Source organism: Struthio camelus, chromosome 1 (assembly GCF_040807025.1).
Source record: "Struthio camelus isolate bStrCam1 chromosome 1, bStrCam1.hap1, whole genome shotgun sequence".
Lineage (NCBI taxonomy): Eukaryota > Metazoa > Chordata > Aves > Struthioniformes > Struthionidae > Struthio > Struthio camelus.
In genome coordinates, this window is record NC_090942.1 from 96,717,917 (window position 1) to 96,731,427 (window position 13,511).

At 50.5% G+C, this 13,511-nt stretch overlaps 1 protein-coding gene across 4 annotated transcripts in view; it reads right to left on the minus strand.

Moving 5' to 3' along the window:
* Positions 1–13,511, minus strand: part of BOC (BOC cell adhesion associated, oncogene regulated) — a 59,983-nt gene that overhangs the window by 27,444 nt on the left and 19,028 nt on the right. The window lies entirely within an intron of this gene.

Below are 13,511 nucleotides of genomic sequence, written 5' to 3' on the forward strand. Positions count from 1 at the left end.
AACCCCACACCTCAGCAGCCATTCTGGAGAGACTGTCATGAACAAACCCTAAACCGGACAAGCCAGGTAGCGGGGATTAATGAGCTAAGGGGCTACACCCAGAAGATACCATCCAATATGCCTTGGATGCCAGCTGGGATTCACTTTCAACCAAGGTTGAAGGGCTGAGAGCGAGAAGAGGTATCCCCCTATGGAAATTGCAATACAGCTACAGTTTTGTCAGCTCCCTCTAGGAGCCACCCTAAGAAGATGACCTGCAAGTCTTAAAGGTGTTTCAGAATTGCTCCTATGGCATGGCCACACTGGCACTGGAAAAGCCCAAAGACCATACCCACCACAGCAGCCAACTCAAACAGCTGTTGTTTTTCCTGCTCCCTCTGCAGATACAGAGTCAGCTCATTAATCGCAACCACCATCCTCAAGAGCATCTGGATCCTGCAGAGCAGTATTACCTACTTTCACCATGGTCACTGCTCTAGCCATCACTGATTTGAGTGTGCTTGAGTGTGTGTGATTGAGTGTCTCAATCAGAAAGGGGAGACAAATCCCATCAGACATAACCTCTAAAAAAGGAACTCCTGAATTAAGGACTGCCACAGACTCCCTGTCAGATGTTTGATGAGTCATTCAAGGTAAAGCTGACCTACTGCTAGCAAGGAATGCTAGCACTTGTGGAGATCTAACTGGCTACTCTCAAACAACTTCACCTAAGCACTGGCGACACCAAAGGTCCAAAAGCACAGCGCTCGGGGCAACGTCTGTGGCTGGCTGTGCTGAGCTCCACACGGCTACAGCAGGAATCAAGCAAGCTAGTTGGGTACATCTTTGTAAACTGTGCTGTCCCTTTGACAGCGTCACAAGCTGGGCCCTTGCCCCTCCACGCCCAGAGCACTGCTTGGGCAACAAGTCATGGAGGAGACATTAAATTTCAAGATGAGAGGAGGTAGGAAAAGGAAAAGCCACCTTTGAGCTGGAATTTCATGAGGAAAAGATGCCAAATAAACTAACCTGCAGCTGGAGCTCTGCAAACGGCACAAAGAGCATCTTTACATGGTATTTTGAAGGCTTATGTGAGCTCACTCTGCCTGCCTTCCCAGTGGGCTAGATACAAGTCAGCTCTTTCCCGGAAGTCACGTAGCCATGGTTAGCGTGGCTGTGAGCCCAAGCCAGTAAGCCCTGCTGAGAGGCAGGGCAAATTAGGTCACGCTTGCCATGGCTTCCGGCCAGCCAGGAGCACGGACAGAGCTCCCTTCCTTCAGGAATCAGGCTGATGCATACCATGAAGACACCCAGAAAGATTACGTAAACTTACAGTCTACCTAATGTAGTCCACAGCCCTGTTACATGTGGAAACCCTCTGTTGGTAACTACTGGCGCCAAAGCGGTAAGAAGTGACTTCTCTCCCATGATCCTCACCATTCTCTGTATCACACTCTTCCCCAGAGGAGGGGAGAAAGTCTCAACAATTTGCTTTTGAAGAGTTTCCCCCACCAACCAACACATACTGTAGGACTAGATCCTTTAGCTATTAGCTTGCAGAACATCTGTGTTACTAAAGTTCATTTCCCCATGTAAGACAACTACCGGAGCACCCTACCTTAAGCCACAGCCATATCTGGCAAACCACCACTGACCAAAGCAGCAAAAGTGCCTGACTATCCATGCCAGAATACGCACTATCAACACCACTGATGCACCACCAATTAGATTAATCTAGAAAAGACTTTTTTAGGCTTAAAAAATGGGCCTTGTTTGCACCTTACACCATAAGGTGTTCTGGGGATAAAAAGTCTTCCACCAAACTAGAAGAAGAATCTTTTGGGGTTGGATTTAAGTCTTGCTTCCCAGTGCTGGAAGGTTACAGAGTAAAGCTGACTCATTTGCCCTATCTGGATGGGCTTGGCAGAGGCATGGAAAAATGTTGGATGGAGAAGAGAGTTGTTTCTTGGAGCCCATGCTGGGGGAAGGGGTAAGCGAAAAAGTTCCCAATTAGACCTCCCTGCAGTTCTCTGTAATGCAGAACCTCTGGCCAGGAGGGCAAAGGAGCAAAAATGTGTAACGGACCCTTCATGAGCTAGGACCACCCAGGCATGTCGACGCAATGACTAAACTGGCTGTCCCCAGCCCTGTAAAAAGACGAAGAGCAATAGGTGGGAAAAAAAGAGATCAAAAAATTTGGCCAACGCACTAGGCAGATTAAACAGTATTGAATACAGACTGAGGAGAGAAGGTGTGTTGCAACAAGTGTATGGTACCTCCCCAAACCTCCAGGCAGAATATGAGCTCTAAATAGGGACATGTGGCCATTTCTTTCACAGCTGAGTGAAGTACAAAAGTAAATGTCCAGCATAAAAATAATGAGGAAAATGAATGAAAACATCAATTCCAAAAGAACTATTAGGATCCAGGGCCAGATTTCGAAATTCTCAGCTTCCACAATTGAAGCCAGATTTTCAAAAGCATTCAGTTCTTGACACGCTGAGCTCCTCTGAATAGGCAACCAACTTATTTCGATGCCTAAATGGGAACTGACCTCTTTTGAAAATGCTGCCCTTAAGCAGTCTGCAAGTAGTGCAAAGCAAAGAACTTTATTAATCAAGCAGATTTCAATCTGCCAGCGTCCCTGTAAGCAGCCCCAGAGCTGACGGCAGTGGGAAAGGCAGCAGAGGTGTGGAGCGGAGGGCGCCCCAGGCGCTCCGACCGCGCTGCCAGAGCGAGCGCTGCTGGGCAGGCAGCAGTGCCGGGGGCCTCCCGGCTGCTCTGCACCAGGAGCCCGCTCTGCTGCCTTTTCTCCTCAGGGTCGCTCCTCCCAGAAATATCCCTGAGACCATGAGCCTCAACAGCTCCCGCTTAAGTGCTATTCTGGAAAAGAAGGAGTTAAGATCATCACCTGAAGAGCTTCAGCAGGGGAGGGAAAAAAATTATGTTTGGTTTTTTTAATTCTTTCCTGTCAGGTTAAAATAACAATTTCCTGTCAGTGGAGCGAAGGCTCTAAGTCCCCTCCAGACAGCCCAGTAAATCAAAGGAGGGGCCATTAGGAGAACAAAATTAACAAGAGCTTCATCAGATATGGCGGGTGTAAAATCTGTCAGCTCGGTTTCCTGCCGCACACCGACGTCCACATGCGCGCCCGGACGCGGTGTGAAAGAGACGGAGAGGACTGCAAAGGGAGAGGAAGAGGAAAAAAAAAGAAGAGGTGAAGATCTGAAAAGGGAAGAAAGGAGTATGTGTGGGGAGGGGGTGATAAAGCTGGAAAGCAAAAAGAGATCTGAATTAAACACAGGCAGCACGAGAGGTGTCTGCTGATTAGAAACGGAAGGTTTTACTGAGGAAACGCTGCCCACAGCCTCGAGCCCCCTCCTGCTTAACAAGGGCCGGCCATGCAGCCCTTGTTACTGCCACGCTGTCTCTGATTTACAGCGCTCCCAAATAGAAACCAGCCTTTGCCCCTGCTCCGGGGCAGCGGCGCAGCCCAGCGCTGCGGGGAGGCAGGCAGGGCGCAGCGCAGGAGCAGGGAAAAGCAAAGGAAAACCGGGAGGGGAAAGCGCTAAAATCCCCTGAAGTCTGAGGAGAAAGTGCAAGGGCAATGCCAAGTGTTGCCACGCACGAGGACGAGCGGAGGGATGCCTGCACGCTCGCCCCACGCCGCAGCAGGGCCAGGTGCCAGGGCAACCCCGGTCCCACAGAGCCTGCAGGCGAGAGGCACCTTTTCCATGTTACACTCCACCGTTTCTTGGCTTTTAGGTATCAAATCGACTCACGAAAGAGGACTTTACCTGTGTTTGAGGTGAGTGACAGGCTGCAGACCTGAGCTGACCTTAAAAAAAAAAAAAAAACAGAACAACAACAATAAAAAAAACCCAAATCAATCACATCCTCAAGCTGAAAAACACTATCAAGGTGATGCAGCCTAGCAGGTCAGCTGCAACGTCCCTGCACGACTCCTTGGCACGGACGGCACCTGGGAACCGCAGAAGCGAGCTGCTACTGCAGAAACCCACCAAACAGTAACATATCAGAGGCTAAAGTTAACCTCAACCCACCCCAAATCTTACTTTCAGAATTTCGCGCTTTTAGTCACATTGCCTCTTTCTGGCAGGGTCTGGCAAAGGAGGGGTTTGGAGCAGGAGAGACGCTCCCTTTCCCCCACGAAAGCACGGGGACGAGGACGTCCTCGCTGCCCAGGGAGAGCCAGGAGCCTGAGCTGAAACAGGGCAGTGTTGGGAGGGGGCAGAGAGAGGCAGCATCCGACATCGCACTGCCGTATTTAAGTCAAGGGCGTATCAGGTTGTACGTGCAAACAGGGATAAAAGCTTGCCTGGTTTCCTCCTTAACCCTGACAGCTTGTGATTAGGGAGTGCTTTAGCTCAGTGCACACGGCCCTTGATTAGCCCTTGATTAGCGTGGTGTGAGGAGTTTCCTTCCAACTTTTTTTTTTTTTTTTTAAAGTGATTAGGCCAAATAAAGCTTTCTTAAGAATAAGCCAAAAAGGTCCAGGCAGGAGGACTTTATGATTCTTGGCCACTCGTGAGCTCAGTGACCCCACAAAGAAGCCACAACACCGACATCTCAGGGTAAATTCCTGCTTGGGGTTCGGAGGAAATAAAACGTCCGGAGCAAACTTGGCAGGGCATCGCCGCTCTACCGAAGAGGGAGTTTGCCCTGTAAACTACAAATCACGCTTGGGCACTAGGTGACCCGGCGGTTACCTCGGAGTGGATCCCGAGCGCTTGCGTGGCAACCGACGCCTCTCTGGAAAACAAACTCAGCTTGCAAGCAAGACGCCTCTCCCCCCTCGGCAGAGCTACCCACGCAAACCAGACCAGCAAGGACCAAACCGAAACACACAGCCACCTCTGCGCCCTTTCCCCATCCTCCCTCCACGTGAAGCTGCTGCCCCAGGCCTCACCCCCCAGCCCGTGGTACCGTGAGCTTCCCCTCGCCTGCCTGCCTGCCTTTCGCCCCCGACCCTGCAGGCCCGCGGGGAGGGGAGCGCGGCTGCCCGGCCCGAGGCCCCGAAACCTGCCCGTGGCACCCGCTGGCGGGTGGCACTGCCCCGCGGTCCCAGCTCTGCGCCTCCCCCAGGGACACCCCCCCCCCCTTCTTCTTCTTCTTCTTCCAGGGCTACCGGGAGAGGGGTCGCCCGCTAGGGCTGAATTTGCTGGGTTTCTCTGCCCCTCCTGAGAACAGCGCCAGCCCTTGAAAAGACAAAACTCCTTGGCTAAAGCGTAGGGGGAAAAGAAAGAAAACCCACGTCCTTTCTTCAATATAGTGCTTCCCCCATGCCCTAGACACTTAATTTCCCTCCTTCCCCCCCCCCCCCGCCATTCTGAGTAAATTCAATTTGACAACCCTGCTAATTGGATAAACGCTGCTCCCTGCGCTCCTTTAGGGCCACTGGCTTTTCTTTTCTTGTTTTTGGAGGGCGATTGTGGCTGTTCTTTAACATGAATTCCATCTGCTTTATTTCTCCTCTGCCCATTCAAGACCCCTCCTGAATATGGATGAGGGCTGCACCCCTCCCCTTCCACCTCCCCGTGTCCCGTCTCCCTCCCTCCATCCTCCCCTCCGCTCTCTCCCCATCCCTTTCTCCTTTCCCCCCCCCCCACCCCCGCCTCCATCCTCCTCTCTGCCCTCTCCCATTGCCCGGGACAATAACCCCCTCCCCCGCAAAAAAATGCCCCCCTCTCCCACCCCCCGGCCCTTTTTGCTTTAGATAAACACAGGCAGTGTCAAGTGTGAGGAGTAGGGGGGATGGGGGGCGACTGCCAGTCAAGCCCCGGGCCCTCAATGCGGCCCGGAGGCCTACCCTAATCTGCTGCATGCTTGCCATATGGGAGCTGTGTTGCCCCGGGAAACACTAACAGGCAGAACGGAGCTTAATAGAGTCCATATTCATTGTAATGCAGTGAAATGGCTCGAGGGACTATTGCCCCTTGGGTCTGTTTTCATTCTTCTGTTCCCCCTCTTTCTTTTCTCTTCCCCCCCCCCCTTCTTTCCCTCCCCCCCCCATCCTTCTTTTTTTTCTTTCTTCCTTTCAAAAGGACGAAGTCCCTGGAGAGCTCTAATCTGGAGAGGCTGGGGGCTCCGGGAAGGGACACGGGGGTCGGAGCGGGAAGGGGGCAGGGAAAAGGCGAGGTGGTTAGGGAGGCGAAGGAGAGGTGGAGGGCAAGAGGAAAGCAGCCACTAATAAGCATGCAGCGGGCCAGCTGTCAAGATGCTCACAACGCTGCGTGGGGTGCAGAGCGCCAGCCAGCGCTGGCACCGCGGCCGCCGCGGGCTCCTTCCAGGGACGCGCTCTCCTCCCCCGAGCGCCTCCGTCCTCGCCTGCTAAACGCGGCACAAGGGACAAAAAGGGCGCAGATGGAGCGTGCTGCGCAGCCTCTTCAGAAACAAAGTGCACCTCGGAAACAGATGTTGTTGCTGCAACAAGCCCGGAGCTCCTGGCTTCTCCCTGGCTCCTTCCCTAAACCGCACGAGGGGGAAAGGCAGAACCGCACGAGGCGGGAAGGCAGCCCCGGGAGTCGCTGGATCTGCCCCCTGGGCCAAGGGCAGGATGCTTCGGTGGTCAAGAGCCTTATCCAAGATTCAAGCCAACTTCAACCCCAACCTGGGAGAGCTGCCATAGCTTTAGATTAACTTTTCCTCTGCATTCCCTACCCTTTTCTTCCTTGACCCATTTGTAGACTCTTTAGTCTTTTAGCTAACATCCTAATTTAAAAAGCTGGAAACTCCCCAAAAGAGTGAACATCTCCAACATTTACAGAAGCAAGCATCCGGGAATCGGCAAACCTTGCTCAATTCCTAGTTTTGAGACCCTCTGAGATCCCAAGCCAGTGTACACAGGTTTGTACACTGTGTACAAACACTGTGCCCTGCACACCAAAGCTGGTGCTGGGAGAACAGGGCAGCATCACCATGTAAAACCATGGTGTAGCCACATGCTTGCAATCAGTTATCTGATTACAGTATCTGAAGAGTTTTCAGTTTGCCTCATGCTCACGGTACAGCAAGAAGGCCTGACTTATCCGGGGCACAGAAGGGCTTGCCCATCCACACAAATGTGACATGTGTAACAAACACCATCAATCTTAGATGCAGGTGACTTAATGCATTGCATTACTTGCCTATCAAACTCAGGCATCCCATCTCTTGCCAAATGAAAACACTACCCGCTTTATCATTCACACTGCAGTTAAACCCAAAGATCGCTGTCAACGCAGTCAGAGCTGTATGGTGACAGATACTATACAAAACAGAGAGCAAAAGCCTGCCCATGCCCTAGACAGTTTACACAACAGGCTAGGAAGATTACACTCAGTTGAAGACGTTTGATACAAGAGGTAGCAAAATTTACCTATCTACCTCTTCTTCTGCTTGGACAGACGGGGCAAAGGAAGCAGTTCTTGCCTGCTCATGGTTCTCTGGTTTTGCACTCCCTAATTCACTCAGAGGCAGTGTAAGAGACAGGCCTGCGTTTTGTAGCTCTGCAGAGACTCCGGGTAGCACTAGACAGGACAGCCGAGATGTCAAGACAACTTCAGGATGGCGTAGGTAACACCAGAAGCAATTCCCTCTGCCATCCTCAGCCAACAACCACCAACCTCAAGCCAGGAAGGTGGATGGGTAACACTGAACCTCCCTTTTGTTCCTGCCCGCCTGGTCATGGAAAGGAAGAATTAGCGAGAAATAAACAAGCCCTTTAAAAGAAAAGGGAGGCAAAAAAAAAAAAAAAAAATCAGTGTAACCTTAGGTCAAGAAGACTGGAATAAAGTAGAGCATGAACCTGAGCAAAAACTCCTTCACCTAGCTTGGGTTACGAGGCTAGCCAGGGTTTGACACACTGGGACTTGCAGGACAGGCAGCGAGAGCCCTGTGATGCTGCCGGCATGCGGCTGAGCACCATCACTGCTCAACCCCCCAACAACCTGCGCCGAGTGTCAGGTTGTCCCCCTCCCTGTCACTAGCTACAGCAGAGGAGAGCCAGACCAGGACAGGCAGCTCCCACCAGGAGCTGTCATCACAGCCACACAGATGTGCCTGTGGCTAGTTTACATCAGTCAGGGCTCTGCTTTTGTTTTTCCATTCTCGTCCTTTCCAAACAAAAAAACAAAACTTGAAGTCTGAGGCTGAGGCTTTAATTGCCTGCTGGGTTAGGGAGAGGTCAGACAAGAGGCAGGCCCGGCAGAAGCGCGGAAAATAATACAGGGCAAAAGCCCTGTGAGGTATCAAAGGAAAATGTAAAATAAAAGTGGCAGAAAGGAAAAGCCAGGAAAATTAGATAAGAGATGACAGGGTCAGGGGGCCAGGAGAAATGGAGGAGCTGGGAATCTGGCAGCGTTTGGGTAATGCTGCGTTTGTCCTCGACTGCTCTGGGGCAGATCGCTCGCTGTAGCCGAGTGAGGACAGGGCTCACCTGCGGCACGGGAGCCCACGCTCCAGTCCTCGCTCTGCCTTTCCCAAAGCAGGGCTGTGACCTGGGATTGCCACATCCCAGGCAATCTCAATCTCTCCAGCTGGCACTGCTCCACCCTGTTTAAATGTCAGATATTCATCAGATAAGGAAAACCGCTCCTGTTCTCACCAGAAACTCCATCCTGGACTACTGTGAAAGCTTAATTGACAGATGAACTTCCATAACATGCTCTGTTTCCAGTGAAAAGGTATTTTTCCCTGGGGAGAGAGGTGGCACATGCAGCCGGCTGGCCCTCACCCCATCACATGTGGGGAGGTCTCACGCTGCCCTGCCACAGGGCTCCACCACGCTGACCGGGAACAAGTGTTTCGTCACTGATGTGGACACAAGGCTATAAATCCCACAGCCTGCGCTACCTAATATCACCCTGCAGCCTCTTGCTGGCTTAACCACATTGAGCAATTGGCCCTGGGCTGTAGGTGTCTTCGGGAAGGAGGACTACAAATCGTGATAAAGGTGTGACGAGGCGCTGCCCTCAAGAGACTGATCCCTGTTTTATTGCCTCCATCGCATGACACGTCAAGCTTACAACAGGACAGATGAGAAATACTGCAGTATCCATTCATCCTAGTACCTATGGGTGAAATACTCCTCTCTTGGCATATAATATTAACCAGACCACAGAGGAGCAGTACACAGCTGAATACCACTAGCTAACAAAAGCCTAAAACCTGTCAGCTGCTGCCACCTCTGAGCCAGGTTACAGAAGCTCCTGTTCCCAGAGGAGACCACAAAGCAAAGAGACAGCACTGATAGAGGCTTTCAGAAATCACCCCGCTTCTTCATATGCTTCAATATAGGCTAGGGAACCTGCCTTTGAGCTCCAGTTTTTAAACTCTCTGTCTAGGAGCATAGACTTGACCATGTCAATCTAGGAACAGTAGTAGAGTGAAACAGAAGTGTGAAATAAAAATCCAAACCCAGAAAAGCCCAGAGATCCTGCCAATGACAAGCTATTAAGTCTTCCTTGTCTCAATGGGGAAATTTTCCTAATGGAGCAAAGAGACCACTTCGATGGCTTTTTTTTTTTTTGATAGAAAAAAAAATAAAAGGTTTTGAGGCCTCTTTCAGCGTGTATTTGGGGAGCAGAGGCACCTACGACAGTTGCAGAGTTAACAAAAAAAAATTGACGAAATTTATTATAAATCAGACAGTCCCACAGCAGATTATCTCCCAAAAATAAGGCATCTAGAAGCTCAGAACAGAGGGCTTGATCCTGCTGCCTCTAAAATCAATGTGATCTTTGCCATGACTTGAATGGGAGCAGGCTCAGAAATTGCATTAACAAGTGCAAGACTAATTTAACATAGTTAAAAATCAAAATCCAGAAGAGCATACAAAAGAGACAGGACAAAGTACTTACCAGTAACATCAATACAAAGTTTAATCCCCAGATGGCTGGCTTTAGAGACATCCCCATCGGCACCATAAAGAAAAACTGCCTTCCGGTTTGCACTCCTTTCAGCAACAACTTGTTGCTGGGATGCAAATGAGCACAAGCCCATTTTCCTTTTCCTTTGAAGATCATATTTAAAAGATTTGGGTTTTTTAGGTTTGGAATAAATGGGACTTTTTACTCTCCATAGCTGTCACTTAAATGCTTTTCACTAACAATAAGCACTTTTGTTATGAGAGCAGGTCAAAAGCCTCTAGGACTCTCTGCCGGGACAAGTTTCCCCTGGAAGACATGTCACTACAGAAAAAAAAAAGTGGGGGGGGGAGGGACTATGAGGCTGAAGACCAGCAAAATGAAGAGACAGAAATAACTGCCTGCAGAGGATGGTGGTGCCAAATGATAAGGTGCAGTGTGGGGGCAGCCCGCCCAGGCTCAGGGCTAAGGTTTGGACCACGGCCACCTCAGAGCCACTGAGGCTCGCAGCAGCACCGTGGCCAGCGCTGCACTGGCATTTGGATGGGCCGACCTATGCGCCTCACCTGGTGTCACAGTCAGGAGCTGATGCTCTGCCCTGCGCTGCTCAGAAAACCCTCAGGGAACCATCTGGAGGTGAAATACCATGGGATGTCACCAACAGCAGCATCTCAGGGAAATTGAGAGAGCATCACACTCCATGATAAAAAGACAGAAAACACATTGTAATGACACCTTGGTGTTACCCCTGCGTCTGGGAAGCGTGGTTCACCTGCTCTCACCCAAGCCAACAGCTACCAAATGCAGTTGCTTGCAAAGCTGCGGAAAGTGGCCATTCTCTTATTTGCCACTGCCACGACCTCAGTGACAATGCCTGCTGGACAGGAGCACAAGCACGCGCACGCAGACAGACCCGGTCGCAGGCACGAGCAGATTATAGTCAACGACGCTACAGCCTTGCACAGGCTAGTCACCGGCTCTGCGCTCTCCTCCTTGCCCTTTTACACTTGCGTCTGTTTTGAGAGCGAGGAAGGGCGCGAACGCAGAGCCAGAGGCACCTCCCTGCGCTCTTCACACAATAAGCACCAGCAGCAGCTCCAGCTGCAGAGTTTGCTTTCCTTGACACACAGTTTACTTTCCCCATTCCCCTGCATCCCGCCCCTGCCACTTACCCCTCACTCCAAAAAGGCTCTCTCAGACAGGCTTAAGCTTTAAACAAATAAGGGTTTGGAAAGCAGTGGCCTGCTCCTGTTTCTCTCCCCACCGCTCCCGCTCTCCCCCCCACCTCCACCACAGAGCAACAGCGCAATCGGAGCTGGCAAGCGCCGCGCACGCACAGAAAACAAACATGTGGAGCAGAGCCAGCTGTGAAGTTGGGTTTGGCATATGCTCTTTGCAAAAAGCATAAAAGTGCATGGGAGAAGGGAGAAGTGGAGAAGGGAGCGGAATGGAGGGAGCTGGGGGTGCTGCTGCCTCTAGGGAGGAGCATGACTATATTGAAAAGCCCCAGCACACACATGCGAGGGGCTGTACATACGGATACAGATCTTGTGCTCTGCATGGAGGCAGAGGGATGAGACAGGCCTAAAGTAATATTTCCCAAGGTATTTGGCCTCATGCTCTCCCACCCCTTTCCTAGGGAGCTGGACTGTTTTTTGCACACTCCTGCCCTCCCTACCAAGCAAAATTCGCATGTTCTGATGCAACGCGTGGAAAATAAATACACTTTTACCTTCTTGTGCCTGCAACGCTGCCCCCTCAAGCTGAAGCAATTTCTTATATCTTCCTCCCTACACATGCTATGCTCTGGGGGGAGGGAGGAGGAGGTCTACCACACACTGCAGGAAACACCTACCTAACTTCCCTATCCCCTGAGAATTATATATGCGGAGGGCGTGTATTCACCCAAATCCTCATTTTTTTCCTCCCCCCTCTCAACTGTCCCTGTATGAAAAGATAGCAGACAAACTATTCCTCCTCTTGAACCCAAGCATGCAGGAGATGTCAGCTCAGGTATTCCTCTGCTCTCACTGGTACAATCTAGCCATGGGAATGGCATCTGCGGGCTTCAAGAACAGAATTACTATGGCCTTACATCAACACTGGATCCATGCAGGTTTTTCCTCCATCTCTCCCTCCTCCCAGTCATCTCCACATGAAATTGGACAGAAGCCCATGCACTCTGCCTGGTCTGGGGTAGAATCCAGCGATTTTACGTGGTTTATATGTGGTTTCCATCCAAAACCATAAGCCAGCCCAGGCTATCTTGGAAGGTTCCTCAGCTATGTTTGGAGGTGGTAGCAAAACCAGCAGTGTCCTACCTGGTCTTGGGCTTTGTCCAAAACAGGCTAGCAGCTGGACAGATTAATAGTCCAGGCTGACCATTCACACACCTGAAGACACATTTTCACCTACCTCTTTACCATCCATGAAACACAGCAAGAGCTTTCCCTTCTCCAAACCCAGCCTGAACACTTGTGCCTCAGCACCACAACATAACTGACAACAAGAGATAGTATTTAGATATCACCCTTCCTATGAACCATGTTATGGACGCGTGACTGCAGCCAAGGAACGTAACTTACCTTGAAGGAATCTTGCAACTACCTTTTCTTTTTCTTTTTTTCCCCTGGATCAAATGTATTGGGGTGTCAAAAAAGCCATGGACCACCTGAAATAAGGTGTTGCTTGAAACCAGCCAACCAAACAACTCTGGTCTCTTTCCTTTTGGTGGCAAAAACTATGTTTATCACAAGACAAGGAGGAGGCCCAGACTCAATCATGGAGACTATGACTCCACATTTCTGGAATCACTTCTTCATCTGTTGGAAAAAGCATACCTCGGCTGTATCTCAGCTTCCCGGGTTGCAAAAACAGGAATAGCAAACCCCCACTCTACACAAGCAGTAACCAGATGAACATGAGTCAGACAATTTCAGACTCTCAGATGAAAGGTGCTAGACAGGTATGCAGTCTTATTATTTATGCCACTTCCTGGTAGCCCCAGGAGTTCTGGATTACTAAGATAAAGATGTCAGCATCCTGGGCTTACAGCTTCAGTAACTGAATCAAGCAGGGACGGGCAGGCTGACTACAACAAGGAGGGGGGAAACAGAGTTTGCACGACACACAAAATATTGTGGTTAAAGATGACAGCAACCAAGAGATTATTGACAACAGAGAACGGGACAGTTCAGCGGGGTTTGTCAGACTAAACTCTCCATAATCATAGACTCCAGGGAAAGTGTTTGTCAAGCAAACACTGAAACGCCCCACTGCCAAGAACTAAGTAAACAGAAAAGAAGCAGCAACAGAGTCAACGTGGCACCATTTGCTAATGTCTCATGGTCAGCTATCAGAGCCTATCTATGCCCATCCACAGGCATTAACGAAGCCAGGGGTCTGAGCTGTGTTAGGAAGACCCACTGGAAGCTTAGCTGAACAAGCAGCAATTTATGCCTTCAGAATACTTTCATCCAACACAAGATTTGTGTATATGTGGGTATAGCGGGGATTTTCCTGCAGCATATTCATACTAAACTGACAAACTTCAGCAAGTGAAATGGAGCCGAACTCCAGGCTTAAGGGAGTCCTCCACGATAATGAGTGATATCCATCAACTATAGGTATCACATTTCTTTTTCAGTTCAGTTGCACCTAGAAGCT